This window comes from Prionailurus bengalensis, chromosome C1 (assembly GCF_016509475.1).
Source record: "Prionailurus bengalensis isolate Pbe53 chromosome C1, Fcat_Pben_1.1_paternal_pri, whole genome shotgun sequence".
Taxonomy (NCBI): Eukaryota; Metazoa; Chordata; class Mammalia; order Carnivora; family Felidae; genus Prionailurus; species Prionailurus bengalensis.
Genome location: NC_057345.1, coordinates 76,957,507 through 76,977,369, shown reverse-complemented (window position 1 = coordinate 76,977,369; position 19,863 = coordinate 76,957,507).

Below are 19,863 nucleotides of genomic sequence, written 5' to 3'. Positions count from 1 at the left end.
ATTTGATTTTGGAGGGAAGGAAGACTGAGGCATCAAAGACATCTGCTGGGGTTCTTCTGCCTTGTCTAGGTGAAGGACAATGGTGCCATCCCTGGGCTAGGGAACTGAAGGCAGATCTAAGTTGGACCAGGGGTTGGGGGATTTTAGATGTGTGGAGTTGGAGGTCTTTCAAGTGGCGCCATTGAACGGGAAAATGTATGTATGTGTCTAGAGCTCCCAGCAAATGGAGTTGTCATCTGTAACTGAAATAGAAGAATCAGATACAGCTAATTACTGTGAGGCAGTACTAAACAAAGGGCCAATTACTAAACCTTGGAGAAAACTCCCATATTTCATGGTTTTTAGATGAGGATAGGTTTGCCAAGGAGGTTGGGAAGGGCTGCCATAGAGGAACAAAAGAAACGTGGAACATCCCAGGACTCAAAGGAAGATAATGCTTCTAGAAGGGAGTGGTGTGTCTGAATCATTGGAAGGAAATCCAGTATGTAGTGTTTTTCAGACTTAAACGTCATGGAGCCTATTTTCCACTGGATTTTAGGGCAACACAATCTCAATGCCATCCAGCCATCCATTTGCTTACATAGTTTAAGTTGGAAATTTTATGAAGTGATAGGCAACATTTATCTGAAAAAAGTTTTACACAATATTTAGTGACCAGGGTTATTGTAGTAGATAGGAGGATCTTCTATCTGTTAATAATTTCCTTGAGTGTGAGATATACATGACTTGCAGAGGGTATTAAAATTGAGTTCTGATTTGAAAGTAAATATTTTTTAAGTAAAAGTACAAGCCAGAAAACTTTGGTTATTTCTATGGTTGTCAAATGAGTATGAACAGTGGTAAGAAATACAATTGTCCAGTAAAATATTTTAGAGCACAAACCCATGGCTGTAAAAATAAATATTATAGTAATATCCCAGGTAGATGTAAGGAGTCCCCAGGAGATTTTATGATGTGCTTTCTTTGACTGTCTCTATTACTGTATGGAATTCACACTTTGTAGTTGCAGCAACATAGAAATGTGCATATGTGTGTTTTTCCCCATTTCCTTTACCATGTAAAACTTGCATCTTCTCTGCAGAAATGTACACAGAGAGATTGTTGCTCTCCTCTATCCATCTTGCCATATAATTTTTACAGCTGTTCCTCAGTTGTTAATATATTTCTGTGGAATATGTGTAAATAGACATGAGCAAACTGTCTAAAAGTTATTCAGCTAGTCAGTGAACCATGTAATCTGTTGGTTCAGAGACAACAGATAATAGAGTGAGATATTTGCTTTACCATCCACACACTCCATGCAGCATCTGGACTCCCAAAGTCAATTTGTGTTCTGTTGGGGCATGTCTCCTCACACTATATTATCACATCAGGGATAGGAAATTTGGATAATTACTATCTGATTTACAAAAAAGGAGACTATTTAGTGAATTCAATGTCTGTGAGGTGGGAGTTTTGAACTAGAAGTTGGTTCCATCTCTGGTTAATTTGATATGCCGTGCATTTCATCACTGTTTTCCTCTCTTTTAACAATGTAAGTTAGAAATAACCTTGTTAATTAGCATCTATTTTTAGGTTGATGACATGACACAGCCAAGACAGAGTGGGAACATTCTAGGACTACCATAGCACAAGCCCTAAAACTCCTTTGTAAGGGGGAGATGGGGGATGGCAGTTGTCAGTGAAAATGAAAGGTACGCTTTGTAGGCATACTTACAGAATGTACTTATTCTGAATAGACAAAATTGAACCGTTAGGTAAGAGAGCCATTTGGTAGGCATTCCTCTTTTTTGGCACCTGCAAGTAAAAATTGGGTGGTAGTCTGTTACTTCCCCTCCTTAGACGGATTCCTTGGCTCCCTATGATCTCAACAATGAAGTCCAATTCCCTCTGCATGAGTGTCCAAGTTTACATTTGTACTCTCTGTCCTCCTACCAAATCAAGCTATTCCTACTCCTCTCAGTGCCCGTGTGTGTGTGTGTGTGTGTGTGTGTGTGAGAGAGAGAGAGAGAGAGAGAGAGAGAGAGAGAGAGAGACATATTTAACCTGCTTTGATAATGCAGTTTCTCCATGACTTCTACCTGTTGCTCTTCCATCTATCTCTTTTGGCTGCAACATATTCTTCGATATCGGTAGGGCACTTAGTGACTTCTGGCTAGCGCTTCATCTACACCTCTCATAAGGCAACCAACACCTTCTTAACTTACTTGGTGTATTATATACATAAGTTATCTCCCCTTCTAGACTGAAATAGGAGTATTTGTGGAATTGCTAGCTGGTTAGCTGAGTCAATGAAAGTAAGGGATAAAGTGAAATTCTCAAAAGGGAGGGAGGCCTGTCCAAGGTCTAAGTCATCGTACACTTGAACTTCTGGAATAACCTGGAATGCATCAGTCCTCTCTCTAGAACCACCCCTACACTCAGTAGCCTTAGGCAAGTAGGGATAAAGTGCTGTGTTCTGCTTTTTAGTAGATAATTACAGTTTTCCTTGTGCAGGAAAAGTTAGGTATATGGGCTCAATAGGTTGGTTGACTCAGTGGATTGAATTGGGGCAGAACCTGTCATGTTGGATGGGCAGGAGTCAGGGGAAGCCTGGTAGGTGGGCTTGAGGATGTGGTGTCTGGCCAGAGAGCAGATCCTATTTTATAGTTTCTTTGTATTCTAGTCTATGCTCATCTTTCTCAACTCTGAGTTTCTATTTCATTTATATCAATATGACACAATTTAGCACATACGTGGCTTATTTGCAGTAGCTTTGCCTTCCTATCAGGCTGGACGTTACTTGAAAGCAGAGATACTTTACCTCTATTGCTGTTGTTAAGACCTAGCACAGTTCCTGGGAACTATGGACACTCAGAAATCCATTGTCTTTTTTTTTTTTTTAATTGTTTGCCCTAGAGAGAGAGAGAGAATGAATGAATGAGTGGGGGAGGAGCAGAGAGACGGGGGGGGGGGGGGTGGAGGACAGAGGATCCCAAGTGGGCTCTGCACTGACAGCAATGAGTGCAATGTGGGGCTTGAACTCAAGAACCCTGAGATCTTGACCTGAGCTGAAGTCGGATGTTCAACCGGCTGAGCCACCCAGGAACCCTGAAATCAGTTGATCTGATGACTGATATATCAATCCAATAGTTGGTAGATCATTTGTATTCAGCTAAAGAGTTATTTATTGAGCATGTGCAATGATCAAGGCACTGTGCTACATGTCTCAGCAAATATAAAAGACAGCTAAGTTGTAGACTCTAATGGGAAGAGTAGCTACAATGGCGTAGCTGTAGTTCAAAGAACAGTCTGATGTGTACCCTAAGAAAAGTCCAGTGAGGGGCCATCAGCCCACAATCTTCTCTATCAAATTTGGAAACATTAGGATTTTAATTAAATTCCAGGCCCTGAATTCTCTCATGTGGGTGTTGTCCATGACACTGCAGTAAACCAACAGCCAGGTAGAGGTTAAGTGCTGCTAAATGTGTGCTTGAATGTAAGCATGGTCCGGGAAGTGGGGTGAGGCCGGCTATGACACTGATGGAAGAAAGATGAAGAAGCATTTATTTGTAGTGCGGCCACTTATGTATTTTGCACTTCAATTTCTTTTTCCAGGAATTTCTTTCTGATTGTCAAAGGAGTACATGTTCACTATATAAAATTTCGAAACTAGATAAAAGTCCAAAGAATAAACTTAGTCTTCTTTTTATCTTATTCTTCATAAATAGCCATTGTTAAGATTTTTTATATAATATTCTAGTTCTTTTCCTATACATGTCTATTCATATATATTATAAATTAGGGTCATACTGGTACCTAGATTTCGATAACCCCCTCATTTACCAATATCTTGTATGAACTTGTCTTCGTATCATTAAATATTCTACAGCATGGTTTTAAATGGCAGCTTTATAGTCATCATATGAATCTATCATAATTAATGTAACCAATACCTTACTCTTGGACCTTTATTTCCTTTAAAAAATTGTTTCCAAAATATGACAACTAATTTTTAGAATAGATATATATGCTTAATATTTTCTATTCCCATAACTTTGATACGGGGAGAGGAGAGGTATGGCAAGAAAGAAGGTTGTAAAGGTAAGCAGGGCCCACGTTTAGAAGCTGAACTTCTCCCAACCATGGTCAGGAGCCATTGAAGGATTTTAAGCAGTGGATTGACAAGATTAAATTTGAATTTGAAAACGTGGCAGTTTTCAAAAACAGTCTCATTGCCTGTAGGCATCATGTGAAAATGTGTATTTTGGTTGGTTAATAAGCACATCAGATGAAATGAGGCAAGAGTCTCAGGGCCTCCAGCCAGTTGGCAATATAATAGCATGAAAATAACCCATTGTGGTTTTTTGGGTTTTTGTTTTTGTTTTTTTTTTTTTTTAATGTTTGCAGTTGAATCTTCTCCATGCATAGTCTGGCCATCCCAGGACTTAGCAACTGTCATTCTCTTAACCAGGGATGGGACAATTTTCCAGGTCCATAGAGGAAGCAAAACTTTTTGCCAATGTTATGGAAGGAGTAGCATCTGAAGGAAGAATGTGTCACCTCAAAATACACTAGTTCCCATGGAGATGTTTCACTGACCTATATGAATGTGTCTAAATAATGTTTGGCTTGGGGAACAATTAGGGGCTCAGCCTTCATTATGTCACTGTAGCAAACAGTGTTGGCTGCCTACCCAAACTGCATCAACTTTCCACACATCCTGGCTGAAGTGGCCCTTGCCTGTAGTTCTAGTTGGGTTAGTCTTGACTGGTCCAAGACAGTCTTGAGAAATCCATTCCCAAGCAGGTGATTTATTTAGGGTTGCCTATTTAACCTGGTTCCACATGATGGAAATGAATATGAAAGGAAATCTGCTGGAAACTTCTGGATATTGGTGCATGAAGATGTGATACTTGCAAACATGTGGCCTTGTGGACATGTTAAGGATGGCAGAGTGGAAGGAGAAACCTGGATCCTTGATAACAAAATCGAGCCTCTGAATTAACCAACCTTGGAGCCTCCCTACCTCAGGACTTGCTGTGACATTTGAGCGTCCTTTGGTGGAGCTGTTACTTACAGGCAAAACCACCCTATCTGATACCATCACCGTACTTGTTTATAAATATTGTGAAAGCTTGGCATCCCACAGCAGTGACAGGACATATATATCTAATGCGCCTAGTACTTTGCAACATTGCTGTGGCAGTGATAAATCTAACATTTGTATACCAATCATCAGTGCACAGTGCTTTTCAATGCATTTGGTTCTTAAAGTAACCTGGTCAGGTGGGGTGTTAATGTATTACTAAGTATCAAGGTCCCAGAACAGGCACTAACCTCAAGCTTATGTTGGGGAATCTGAGGTGGAGAGTGTGCTATTTATTGAAATTCTGAAAGATTCCCCTGAGAGTCCAGGAAAAGTTTGATTGGAACTAATGGTTGGTCCCTCATACCAAGCCATGGAACAAAGGAAATGGTGAGGAAGGGCCATGTTCCGTTACTCACGGAGGGTCTTTAGTGGATGAGGCATGAAACCCTGACTCAGGACAGTGAAATGCCAGAGCTCTGTCTTGGGACACTGACAGCTTTTCTGTGGGCTGGGGTCCTTTGGACACAGTATGTGTAGTATTATTTCATTGTTCTCTTGCCAGCCCGTTGGTCTTTACCCCAAATTTAAGAGTGGAGATAAGAAACTGAGTTTGTTTGGTAAGAGTCTTAACAAAAAAGTACTATAAAATATAAAACATACTGTGCTCCTTTTGGGGGATCCTGATAAACAAGTTGCAACATTGGTAGAAAGGGAGATGTTAACTACTTCGGGGAGAATGATGAGGGCTGCTGAACAGGCGCTAGGCAATATTGGCTAAAAATTGGATGACATCATAACCAATGAATCCAACAAATATTGAATGGTGGTGAGCAAAACAGATAAACTTCTTGTGTTACAAATGAAAGGGGCATACATTCTGGTAGTGAAGACATAATAATGAAGTAGACGAAATAGGAAATATGTAATTATAAATTGCAATAACTGCTGTCAAGGAAGGAAGAATATGACATGTGAGAGAAGAGTGGAGTGAGGAGGCTGCTTTATATTGGGTGGTCAGCTCTGTGAATAGATTGCACTCAAGACCAGAAGGATAGGAAAAGGACAGAGTGATGGTGGCAGGGGTGGGGATGCAGAGAGCAGGTGCCAGGCATAAGGAACAGCATGTACAATGATCCTGAGGCAGGAAATAGCTGGTGTATTTCAGGAACTGATTTTCTAGGCCACATTCTTTCACATCATGGCAGGAGAGTCCATTGGACTTCGCCACTGTGTCCAGTGTTGTCCCAGGAATTGTGTGGGATAGAAATGTATATATGTAGGTACACACTGGAATGTTATGGAATACTTGATGGGGGAGGTAGGTAAAATGTAAGTTGGAATACAAAACTGAGTAAAGGGGAGAAGGTGAGAATCAGTATGGAAAGATAAGGAGTGTAACTGAGCATTTGTGGGGCAGTAGAGTGTGTTTCTGGGAGGAAGAGTAGTAGATAATCTTGAATTAATTCTTTCTAACTGAGGGTTAATAAGCACCCATCCGAGAGTCACAAGACCCCACAACTTCATCCACTCCCTTTTAAACTTTACTACTCCTGTCCAAACAATCGCTTAACTTAATTAGATAAGCCCAGTGATTCCCAAAGAGCAAATAAACTCAATATCCTGTCACTGAGACTCACTTTCAAAGCACACAGCTACTAAATTTCCAGTGGCAAATGCTCCTGACCTCCATGTTTCCGTAACTTCTACTCTGTCCGTATTTTCATTGTGTGTGTTACCGCGCGGCAGGCCTATTACAATGTTTTACGCTGTCTGAGCCTCGCACCGACGCATGGCGTTTTCAAACGCTTCACTGACATAGGTCACTCCCTCTCATGGCTCCACGGAGGTGGGGAGGGGCAGGTAGCATTGTGTCTGTGGAATGAATGAGGAAACAGAAGGGCAGAGAGGTTAAGTGACTTGTATAAATCACACAAGGGTCAGAGGCTGTGTGTGAATAGGACTCAGCCTCCAAACTTTGAGTCCAGGGCTCTGCCCACTAAGCCCCCTTTCTCCTGCCGGCAGCTCTGAACGTTAGGGGAGAAGAGGAGTGCCTCAGCATTCCAAAAGGAGAAATTAACAAGTGAGATGGTGTATGAAAAATACTCCCTTCATTTTGGGTCCGAGTTGTGGAATAGTTCAACTTTTTACTTAATAATTTTAGAGCATCCTATGTCTAGAAGTGTCCAAATTGCGTTCCGTTCCGGGCAGTGTGTGTAGGTAGAGCTTGTGGAAAGATACCAGTCTTCCTGGTCGTCATCTTCCAGAGAGCAGGTCCCATCCCCTTCAGGTGCATCGCATTGCTCGGTGCCTCAGCACACATGTCACCTGCCACGTTACCCTGCTCTTTTTTGCTGCTTCCAGATCAATATTGTTGACGCAACGCTAGCACTTTACAAGGACCAAAAACTATAGAAAATGCCCGGTTTGGTGTTTCAGCCCTGCCTGGGCGTGTGCTGTTGCTCACTCTGTGTCTTTGCACGTGGAATCAGAAGCACCGTGCACAGGTCCTGCTCGCTGTCTGCTCCTTCTCTTCCACCCCGGTGTGTGAAGCCCGGCGACACCTGTGTTCACAAAACCCTTTCCAGCAACTCGGTCTTGGAATCAAGTCTCAGGTCCATGTTTCCTTGAAATAATAACTTTCCCGGCAAGCTGTAAGAGTCTGAAAGGTGGTTAAGAATGAAAAGTGTGTCGTTTCAGCCTGAGCCATTATCCTCCAGTTGTGCCTCTCTACAGTTGGACTTTTTGTTTTATCTTGACCCTGCGTTTTCTTTAAATCTTGACCCTGTGGAGGAGTTCTAATGAAATGGTGAATTGGTTTCTGCCCCACTAGAGAGAGACAATTGAATATAAGTTGTATTAAATTCAGAGAAACCAAGACCTATCCTGTGTGGGGTTTTTGAGATAAATCTGCCTCTGCCCTATACATTTTTAATGACAATGTGGTTTCAAACTCAGTGTAATTCGATCCTAAATCAAAGCTGACTCACGGAGAAAAATAGCGTTTGATTCTATTTAGTCCACATTTCCCTCCCCACTTTAGGGTGTCTGCCTGTGTGATTGGGGGTGGGGTTGTGTATAATGCCGTCTGAATACATTCTTATAAGTATTAGAAGTATGGAAACACAGAGCCCTCCGTGACCCGCAGGGCCCTCTGTTGATCACTGGTGTTTGTTGTAGGAGGAAGGCAAACATAAGCATAGAAGTGTTATTGAACAGAAACCCCTTCAAAAATGTCTCTGGGCTTTTGTTCTCGGGGTTGCATAGCAGTAGGGGGCCCCCCTCCTCAGAAAGCATACTTATGCAAGTATTAAGAACTGGCTGAGATAAGAAGTAAAGCTTAAGAGACCTTCATCATTAGCTGCTAGTGGTAGAGATTAGTGATCCTACTACAGGATTACAGACGGAAAGAGTGCCAGTGTTGGTTAATTGTTCATTAATGCTTGTAAAATAAGCCAGCTGGAGGAAAACTGACCATTGTCTGCACTCTCCGAGTGAAACTAAATTGGATCTGCTCATCAATGGCAGTATTGATGTCAGGGGGAAAAATACACATGTAAACTTCTTCCTTATGACTCTCTCTCAGTTTTAAATATTTAATTAAAAAACTGTTAGCCTAATAAGCAATGATTAAGCTGTCAGTGCAACTTTCTGTTTATGGCTGACCTTTATCCCAGCCAAGGATGCCTTCCTTCACATGCGTTTGCTCCATTAGCTTTGCTCTGAAACAAACTGAAGCTGATTTCCTAAAATGGCTTGCAGATACAAAGAAGCCTTAGGATTTGTGGTTATAACTTTGAGATCCAGTAGACATGCTACTTAAAAGTCCTGGGGAACTTTAGGCCCTTCTTTCTCCCTGACTCCCTCTTTATATTCCATTCTGTCCCCTACTTCAAACCCGTCCTGTGGTGGTGAGGCTCTCCTGCCCTGCTCTCACTCCCAGACACAGGAAAGGCTAAATTATTTGCTTGAAGTCACACGCTGTCCGAGTCAGGAAAAGAGCCGAGTACATTTGCCTTCTTTTGCCTTCTTCCAGAACATGTAGTTGTAAGGTTGGAGTCTATGGTTAACTGTTTCTCAGTTCAAAACTAGGAAAAATTTAAATATGTTTTCTCCAGTCCTTTTAAGTCAAGGTTGGAGTTATTCATATGAGCATATTCACTGAGTAGCAGTGATGAGCAAGTTGACACAGCTCCTGCCCTGAATGTGCAGGATCCATCTAGTGGGCACAGACGATATCTTACAAGGTAAAAATGGAGGATGAGTGTGATGAAGGGGAGGCAGTGGGTTCAAGGGGGAGGTTATCACAGAGGGAGGTTTGGGGAGGAGACATGGCCTCTCCGAGAGGAGCTGAGGGTTTAGTGAGAGGTGGTACAGGTAGGAGCTAGAGCTTGTGTGAAGACAGGATGTGCACAGGATCTCACTGTGTCACAGGCACTGCACAAAGGACAGGATGCTCGCTCAGAATTGGGAAAACAGGTGTGGGTTTGCCATCTGCAGTGGTAACTGTCTTGACCGGTGGTTTGCAAATACGGGTTGTTGATGAGCCTGGGGTGTCAATGTCTAACGAGAAACACGGTCTGGCCCTGCTTCCCTCTCTTCCATCCCCTCCTACCACTTCTTTCCTAGCTTGTGCTGAGGCCACATTTCCTTGTCTTTCTCTTGTACCCAATCAACATTCCTGCATTTGTTCGCCTCTCTCCTTTCGCGCACATTCAAACATCTGTGAGCCCTTCTCTGTATTCATTCTTTCACTCACTCATTCAACAAACTCTTGATGATTTACTAGTTACCAGTTCTTGGTGCCATGGGTTTATCAGGAGACAGGAGAGGCAAGCCCCCTCAATGTTGGTTCTGATGTCACCTGCTCAGAGGCATATTTCCTCCCTGTCTATTACAGTGATCTTTTCTGCAGGTTTCACACTCTGAGGTGGTCATATTTATTTTTTATATGTTGTATATTTCTTCCCTAAAATGCAAGCACAAGAGGGCAGAGACAGTGCCCCTCGTGCTCATTGCTAGACTTCCAGGGCCTGGAACAGAGTCCTGCACACGGTAGATGCTCAGTAAACACTAAATGACCAAAATATACAGGAAAGATTTAAAAACCAGATTAAAGATGAGAGGGCAGCTGATGTAAAGTGCAGGAAGGGAAGTAACATGTACAGAGCACTGACTGCGCTTTAAGAACTGTCAGTAGTTACTTGAATGTGCCAGGCTGGTGCCACATTCTACAGCCACACTGCTGTTCTAGCTTTCAACACCCCACCCTTATTTGTTTGGATAAACTGAAAAGGTTTATTGATTTGGTTGAGTTTGTTGTATGATTTGCTTTATAACCATGATGTCATCAGTGATCGAGACACTATCAAAACCTAAATTTTCCTCTAAGTCCCTGGTTAAATAGGTAGCATGCAGAATTTAAGATCACTACCACAGCAAACAATGCTGGTATGTGGTTGTTGTATTTCACCTAATGCTTGAATGAAATGAACAAAGTCCTCCGTTTTATAACTTGTGCTGTTTCATAGGTATTAATTTACTTACCTTCAAAGTAGACAATAGAGGAGATTAGAGGCAGAGTTTCATAATGATTCCCTTTTTTATTAATTGGAAAATCATGATGTAGAAATTGTAACTGACCCATTACTATTAGGCCATTTCAGGATAGATTGAACATGACAAGTTGAGGTTCGGCATCAGATCTGTGTCAGGGGTTACCAGGTGAGATGGTTTGTTCCATGTCAGCCTGGCAATCATTGGTGTTGGTTATTCCAGCTGGAGGTGTATGTGAAGCTTAAGGAGATGGTTGATTTAGTATCTAGGACTCCTCCTTACCTTGTAGCTATTCTCTTGACCTCTGGTCTGGTGCCCACTGATTCCTGGTTTTTGCCTGCCTTGCTTCTGACCTGAAAAGCCTGATGCATTCAGTTGCCATGGGTTTAGAAGCAAGACAGCAAACAAAAGACCAAGCAGGTATTCACACAGAAATAAAGACCAGTTCTTACCATGTTCTTTTTCCATGTTATAGTGTTTGTTTATTGATATAAAAAAGATTCAGGGGGCACCTGGGTGGCTCAGTCAGTTGAACATCCAACTCCAGCTCAGGCCATGATCTCATGGTTTGTGGGTTTGAGCCCCATGTCAGGCTCTGTGCTGACAGCTCAGAGCCTGGAGCCTACTTCAGATTCTGTGTCTCCCCCTCTCTCTTTCTGCCTCTCCCCCACTTGTGTTCTCTCTCTCTCTCTCTCTCTCAAAAGTAAATAAACTTAAAAAAATGACAATAATGGAATAAAACCCAGAATCCTAATTCCAGGTTGGTCTGTTTTGAGTCATTTGAACTATAACTTGTAGTTGAACTGTCTGTTGGTAGTAGTGAATCGCAGCATGATGTCCAGAGACCCAGAACAGTAAGACCTGGTGCCCATACCATTACAGGTGATTGCTTTGTCTAAAATGTACTATTTAGGATTCTATTATAGTTTAATGATACTATTCAGAAAATCTATCTCTTGGCATTGGAATTGCCAGATGAAAAGGAGAGATTCTATATTTCAGACCAAAGAGGACTGATAGGAGGAAAAAGAGAGAGCAAGAGACCACCAGGTGTGGGTGGTAACCACCAGGCTGACATGGCTCTAATTTGGAGGAAGAGGTCTGGTGGTGATATGCCCTGCAGGGCTTGTGTAGGCCTTGGAAATAGAGGTTTGGGGAGAAAGGTAATCGGTCCTGACCCAGCTCTCATTGCCAGTGATGATGGGTTGCATAAGCATCCAACAGATGGAAAGTGGCACTGTGTATTGTTAGAATCAGTTTTAGCAAGTTATAGGGATGATCTTAACTCCCTACACCTTGCATCTTAAAAACAGTTTTTTAAAAAGCTTTTCCTCACCTCTTTATAGCAGTGACGAGCAAAATTCAGCTTGTGACCAGCTAAATATATCAAATTCCTGATTGCATTGTCTAAGTCTTATTTTTATATCTTCATAACACTGATGAATAGGACTGAGGCATCTACTTAGTATCTGCATTAGTTTTTTGTGCACATTCATCTCCTGCAGCAGAGAACAGAGGCCCAGGGTTGGAGGCAGTAGTTTCAGAGGTATATCTGTGGATTCACTTGGTCTTTGCCAAGGTGTGTCCGTTAAACCATTTTCTCAAGAGAGAATTTCAAGCACAAAGCATTTTCATGATGCACAAACAAAAAAGAGTCTACAGGCTGAAAGGTAGGATTTCCACATATTAAACTACTCATGAGTCCGTTAAGGTCCAGTGGGCAGATGAAATGTTTTAAAATATTTCCTACTGGGCACTTTTGATGGTTTATTAAGGACTTTGTATGCTACTCTGTTTGGGGAATTAGTATGAAGGGGAAGAAATACCTTCCTTTTTCACAGATTCATTCCACTCTTGCCATGTGGGGAAATTGAATAGTACAATTGAAGTTTATGAAGCTCTGACACAGAGGCAAGCATCCATTCTCTCAATAATCTATACAGTCATAAAGGGGATCTCTAGAGGACAAATCAGTTTGTAGCATTTCTTTCTTTAAAAAGAATGTTGACCTTCCATCATAAGCAGAAAAAGTTCAACGCAGCTTATTAGATGGATTGAAACCATCCGGAAATGGCTTTATCTTTTTCTACCATTGCCATCACCCTTGATGGTATTTTGGGCAGAATCTATTAATTTCTGTCGCTTTCGGGTATTAGAAGTCATCTTTTTTGGTATGTATTCCACTCCAATATACATCAAAACTTCTGTTTCCTATTTGATTCTAAGCATCTTCCCTCTGTTTACCTAAGGTCTAGAACTAATGGGGGTATAGGAGGCCCTTGCCACTTGTTTTTCTGAATCCAAATTCTCTTTTCCCATTTAGATCCTCCAAATTACAGATGGAGAGGAAGGGAGAGAGAACGGGGGTACCATTTGCAGCTCTCTGGGAATGTTAATGCTCTGGAATGGCAGCATCCCAATGTTAATGCCCTCTGCTGGGGCACATTTATGTCTTCCTTGGGAGACCCTGTGTGGCCCTCTGCATTGTGCTGTTCCCTGACTTGGGAGAGTCTTACTGACCTCAGTTCCTGCCTTCCCATGGTAGATCCCCTGTCCTTTTCCCCTGTGATCTCCTTTTACTAGCAGAGTTCATTGGAGATGACTGGAATCAGGCATCCATGTGGCTGGCCTGTGGGAAATCTTAGACATCCTTGCTTCATCAAATGGCAGCATTTGATAGCCACCTGTCTCTTGTTGCTTGCCTTGCCTTCCCTGGCAGCTCTAGCCAGCCTCAAGCAGGCAGCAGCCACTCTACTCATCACATGGCCTCCTGGCCCCTGGATACATGCCTAAGTCTTGCCCAAGAACATTTTTGAGTTCTGCTGTGACAGAAGCATGGGGAGGCCTACTAGTTTTTAGCTATAAAAAAGCATCTGACTTGAATTTGAGAATGAAATCTCTTCTTCTGCAGGTACTTTCAGGACTTAGAAGTGTTCTTCAGAGTCTCCTTCCCTTGGCTTGAGGTTGGTGTTGGTGGGAAGAGAAAATGTCACAGCCCTCCCAACTGATCATAATTGTTCCTTCAGAAGATCTTCTCAGTAAACATGTCGCTGTTAAATACAGCATTGATAGTGACAGAGTTTGGTTAACTTTGAATAAGTGTTACATCAAAATATCTTGGACTACACTTTAAAAATGTGGTATGTTTATTATCCATTGTTCTCAGATGAAACTCAAAGGCAATGGGAAAAGTTCTGTTCCACTTTGAATCCAGTGGCATTTAAAGTCCTTAATAACCTGGGGCACGTTGGTGGCTTACTCGGTTAATCATCTGACTCTTGGTCTCTGCTCAGGTCATGATCTGACAGTTCATGAGTTTGAGCCCCACGTCAGGCTCTGCACTGTCAGTGCAGATTCTCTTGGGATTCTCTTTGTCCCTCCTCCCCTTGCACTCACTCTCTCTCTCAAATAAAAGTAAACTTTAAAAACTTTTAAAAAGAGTCCTTGGTAGTCTTACCAGAACACTGATTTCTTACCACATCTCTCAGTGCATCTCTCCTGCCTCTTTTCAAAGTTGGCTCTAGTGTGATTTAGCCATAACTCCCCTTTTACCTTTCGCCTCTTCTTCCAAATGCAAGTGCTCTTTTTATTTTTTTCTTAGTGCTTTTGCCCCATCTTTGCTTGTTGAAGTTTTATTCATCCTTGAAGGTCTTGGTCAAAGACTTCTCTATGAAGTCTTTGCAGATCTGACGAATCTTTTTTGTTTTTAATTTTGTAAAATTTATTATTTATTATTGAGAGACAGAGAGCATGAGCATAGGAGGGGCAGAGAGAGGGGAGACACAGAATCCAAAGCAGGCTCCAGGCTCCAAGCTGTCAGCACAGAGCCCAACACGGGGGTCAAACCCACAAACCGTGAGATCATGACCTGAGCTGAAGTCAGATGCTTAACCAACTGAGCCACCCAGGAACCCCCTGACCAATCTTACTAAATCTCATCTATCCCAATACTTGCTTAGTGCATTTTGTTTCCATCACTGTAATGATACTGTTACGCTCATCTTTGTATTAGATTTACTTGTCTGCCTAGCGTACTAGCTTGTAAATTTTACTCCATTTATTCCTTTATTCATTTATAACTGTCATTCACCTTCTAATCATCAAGGAATGTATTAAATGATTGGGATAAAAAGGTGAGTAAAATACCATCATTGACCTCAAGAAAGTTATTCTAGGAGGGCAGATAGAACACAGACCCAAGAAATTTTAAATGTCAATTCAGTGAAAATATCCACTGGGGGTTGATGAAATGATAAAATAGGAAAAAAAATCTCCTTTGAAGGGGCCCATAGTTTAACACAAGAGACAGGCAACAGTTGACACTTAGAAAATATTAATTCATTCCACAAAGATTAATTTCACATTTCCTGTGTCAGACACAGGGGCGAACAATGAGAAAGAAAAATCCATGTTCTCAGACAGCCTAAATACCAGCAAAGAAAAGAGGGAACAACAATTATGAGTGGTAAGTCTTATGGGGAGTATAGGGTTTAATAAAGGGGGTCAGAAAGATACTTGAAAATGCTGTTGAATTTGCATTTATTGAAATCATATTAGGAATTTATTTAGGACACATTTTTTTTAATACATTTATTGTGATCTTATTAGGAATGTCAGGAAATTGTTGTAGGGTTGGAAAATGAGTTTGACTTAAGGCAATTAGGTAACATATATGTAATTATCTCCTAACTCATCAACTTGCCCCATTGTCTTCAGATGGTCTTTGAGACGGTCTGTACTGAATCAAAAAGGGTTGTGTAAACAATGCCCATAAAGCTTTGAATCCCTTCTTTCTAGTTCAGGAAAGTGAATATGTTGTTTAGAACAGCTATCGTTCAGTTTCTATACTGAGCAACCTCATCTGAGCCAACACATTTTAAAATGTATACATAGAATGACTTGTCTATATGCATTGTTGGTAACCAAAAAAAGTAGTCTTGTAGTCCTCATAGTGACATGAAGAATTTGGCCAATAATAGACCCTTAGTAAATATGTTAACTTTGATTCATTTTTGATTCAGATATCCTTCCAGTGTTAGAAAATTGGAAACCTATCTTTTCCTCTGATGAGGTGCTGTCACAGAAAGTGCTGGAATAGCCTCAAGAATGACAGAAAATGCTAATTTTAGGTAAAAAAATAAGTAAATGCTTGGGTGCACCGAATTAAACACCTGTAGGTGCTTGCTTTAATTTTCACCACCAATTTATAGACAAGTAAAGGCATGTATATGTCTGCATACCTGTACAGGTACGTCTGTGAAGCCTGGATCAGTATCATGCAGAACACTTCTTGACAGAAAATACGGATGTGTTTTAGTGGTTACACCTGACAGTATGCCAGATGGACCAACTGTTAGCAAAATAAATGTTTCCAGCTATCTCACCACGACTGGTAAAAGTGAGGAGATGGTACTAAGAATAAAATAATCTTCCATGGGCTCTCAGAGCACTTGAATAATGCCTGGGATGTAGTCATAAGAAAAATTCACTACAGGGGCGCCTGGGTGGCTCAGTCGGTAAGCGTCCGACTTCTGCTCAGGTCATGATCTCGCGGTTCATGAGTTCGAGCCCCGTGTCGGGCTCTGGGCTGACGGCTCAGAGCCTGGAGCCTGCTTCCGATTCTGTGTCTCCCTCTCTCTCTGCCCCTCCCCCACTTGTGCTCTGTCTCTCTCTGTCTCTCCAAAATAAATAAAAGGTAAAAATAAAAAAAAAAGAAAAGAAAAATTCACTACAAAAATGTGTCCTTTTCACAAAATTATCTTTTAGAGTAACCAATCTTTCATATGCTCATAGTCAAATCCACATGTCTATTTCTTTCTTTCTTTTTTTAAATATTTATTTATTTTTGAGAGACAGAGACAGAGTGTGAGTGGGGGAGGGGCAGAGAGACAGGGAGACACAGAATCTGAAGCGGGATCCAGGCTCTGAGTTACCAGCACAGAGCCTGATGCGGGGCTCAAACTCGTGAGCTGTGAGATCATGACAGGAGCTGAAGTCGGCTGTCAACCGACTGACCCACCCAGGCGCCCCTCCACATGTCTATTTCTGAAATAATCTTTATGAACAAGAGCTAAAGAAATGTTAGAGGAGCTCAGATGGTCTCTCAAGAAGAATCTACCTCTGACTTGCAGCATGTATATGAAATGACTGCTAGAATGACTGCTTAATAATGCAGTGTTTCTCAAAGTATTTTCTGAGGAATACGAAGTCTGTGGGATATTAATGAGTGATAGGTCCCTCCCCTCCCCCCATAAGGATTTTGTCAAATAAATAATTTTGGAAACATAGGGTTAAAACAGATTTGACTTCTTAGACCTGTTTAAATCTAATGTGCTTTGTGAATTTCCAAGTGTTTGGATAGTATGAAAGCATTTCCTAAATGCATGGGAACAAGGATGGGGCCCTGTGGCTTATCAGCATCAGTGTTCTGAAAAGCAAATTTTGGGAAAGACTAATGAAGTTTCTTCTATCCAGGATAAGTGGTAGTTCATCTGAATTTATTCTAGTTGGAGACTTAAACCAAGGAAGTACTAGCCGATGGAGGGAATGCCAGACATCTGTTACTGCAAGTAGATGGGTGTGGCATCCTGTTTGTCAGCAGAGTTGTCCCTGAAGCACCTCCAGTTCACTGTGCTAAGTACTGGGGATAAAACTAAATAAGACACATTACTTTGTATGTAATGAGATTATGGTCTAGTTTGGGGAAAGGCATAAAAATTAGTCATTTCGATATGATGATGTCATTGCCAGGACTGAGGCATGTGCAAAATAGAATGCCAGCCCAGAGAGGGGGTGCTTGACTCAGCCTAGGCATTCAGGGAAGGCTTTCTTGAGGAGGTGATGCCCTAACTGACTCTTAAAGGAAGAGGAGGAGTTAACCACATGTGTGGCGGGGAAAGGTAGCTTCCAGCTAGAACACCGTGACCATAAACATAGGTGAGGGAAATGGGGGAAGTACGGTATTTCATTTTTGATATTACAGAGAGAAGAATATAAAAAGGTATCTCTTTGGAAGGAGAGACTGTAACGTTTGGGAGAGGGGAGGGCTGACAAAGTGCTCAGATAGAGCACAGCCACTTCGTGTAACCATACAGATAACTCTTGGGCTACGACCAACATCAACCTGGGGGGTTGACCTTTAGATGGAGGAGAGATTTTTTTTTTTTTAATCACATCAAAGCAAAAACACATCTAAAAGGGCCTCAACTAACCAAATTTGGGTCCGTGACAAAAGAGAAAAAGAACAGTGATGGTCTTCTGAGCAAAGAGGGGCTTCTGAGAGGAAGATCACGCCTTTCTCTCCACCTCATTATACTGTAGCTGGCGGACTGGGAGGAGAAGCACTTCTCTGTGTAGCAGCTCATTAGCAAAAGAAGAACTCTGACATTAGTTAAAATGTTGATAGATGTGACAGGTGGTGTGAAGGCAAGATGGTGTTGTCAAATTGGAGTGGGAGCCCTCCAGCCTCGTGCCTTGCTTTATATAACCGGTTTATGCAACATATATTAAACTGCTAAAAAGAGAGTCTTTGTTGAGTAAAACATACTGAGAAAGTACAGATGACTATTTTGTGGACTGACCCAAGCTAGCATATTCTATGTAAAAAATTTCCTTACGCTTAGTAATTATAAATATCCAAATTTATTACTTGCCTTTATCTTAGGCCTTTTTAGCTATGGGTAGTTGAGCTGAGCTATCCTCATTCTATCTGATCTCCAAATGCTCTTTCTGATCTCTGGTCTAAAAATGTACCCAGGGGATAGATGGGTGATGGGCATTAAGAAGGGCCCTTTTTGTGATAAGCACTGGGTGTTACATGTAAGTAACTTACAAGCTCATCACTTAAAAGCCACCCTCTTGTTCTTTAAACACTTGCGATCTAGTTTTCGTTTCTGGCACTGGAAGGAAGATCTAGTTTTCGTTTCTGGCACTGGAAGGAAGCAACTCAGTGACTTCCTTGTAAGCAAATCTCACAGCCATTTAGTTAGTTTTCTCAGTGTTTATTCTCCGTACTGTCTATGTGCATGTAATGATGCTGATACCAAAGCATTCTTGAAACACTCTACTTCTTTGTCTTTAGTGATATGTGCCCACCTGGTTTTCCTTCTAAGGACTGGGGTGGGGATCCCAGGTCTGCCGCTTACTTTGTTACTGGGTCACATTATTTCACTTTCTGAGCTTCTGTTTTCTCACCTCTAAAAGGAGGAACAGATAATACCGGATAGAGTTGACTTAAAGATTAAAAGTAGGTGACCTACGTGTGTGTTATCCCTAGCACAGTCGTTAGGTATTAACTAAATATGAGTCCCTCCCTGCTCCCACCGTTCTGAACCATATCTCGAACTCCTTCTCTGGATCTTCTTCTTTCTACTTCTTAATGTCACTATTCTTCAAGGTTCAATTCCTGGCCTTCTCTATGTTCCTTGGAAATCTCGCCATATTCATTACTCTTTAGTATTATTTTATGAATGACCACCCCCCTCCCACAGTGTATATACTCTTCTCTCCTTGCTACCCATGATACACCTTCACGTACTGTTACCTCACAGTTAGCGTGATCAAATGAACTCACATCTTTTCACCTAAACTTGCCTTTCTCCCTAACCACCAGGTTAAAAATCTTAATATTGTTTTGAATTTGTCTCTTCTTTTGTCTTCACAACCAGTGGTTAAATCCCATATATTTCAGCTCTACCACATGTCTCAAACCCCCTAGCTTCTCTTGAACTCGGCTGTTCTTATCCTGTCAGAGGGCTTATTATCATTGCTATTGCAGTAGCCACTTCGCTAGTCTCCCTGCTTTAACTATTTTCTGTACTCCAGTGGACACACATAGAAACAAATTGTGTTAGTATGTATTGTTGGTCTTGCCATCCATCAGTCTGTACAAAAACCTTTCTTTGTTCTTCATTGCCTAAGGAGTCGAAGTTCTTTATTTAATGACTTTTTTGATGTAACCTCAAATAAAATTTCCAGTCTTACTTCTGACTTCCTGTATTGCTCTTAAATTGAACACTTTATTTTCCCTTTTGGGCTGACCTTTTGGTCTGTGTTGGACTTCTTTCTCCATCTGTGTATATCTAAATACTATCGGTGCAAAAGCTTACCTATCTGAGACAGACCTTCTACTTGTTGACAAAAGTCAACACTAGCTTTGCTGATCTCCACAGCTAGATGCATCTTTTCCTCCTCTAAACTCCCATGGTACTTGATCTGTGTCTATTTTATGGCATTTCATG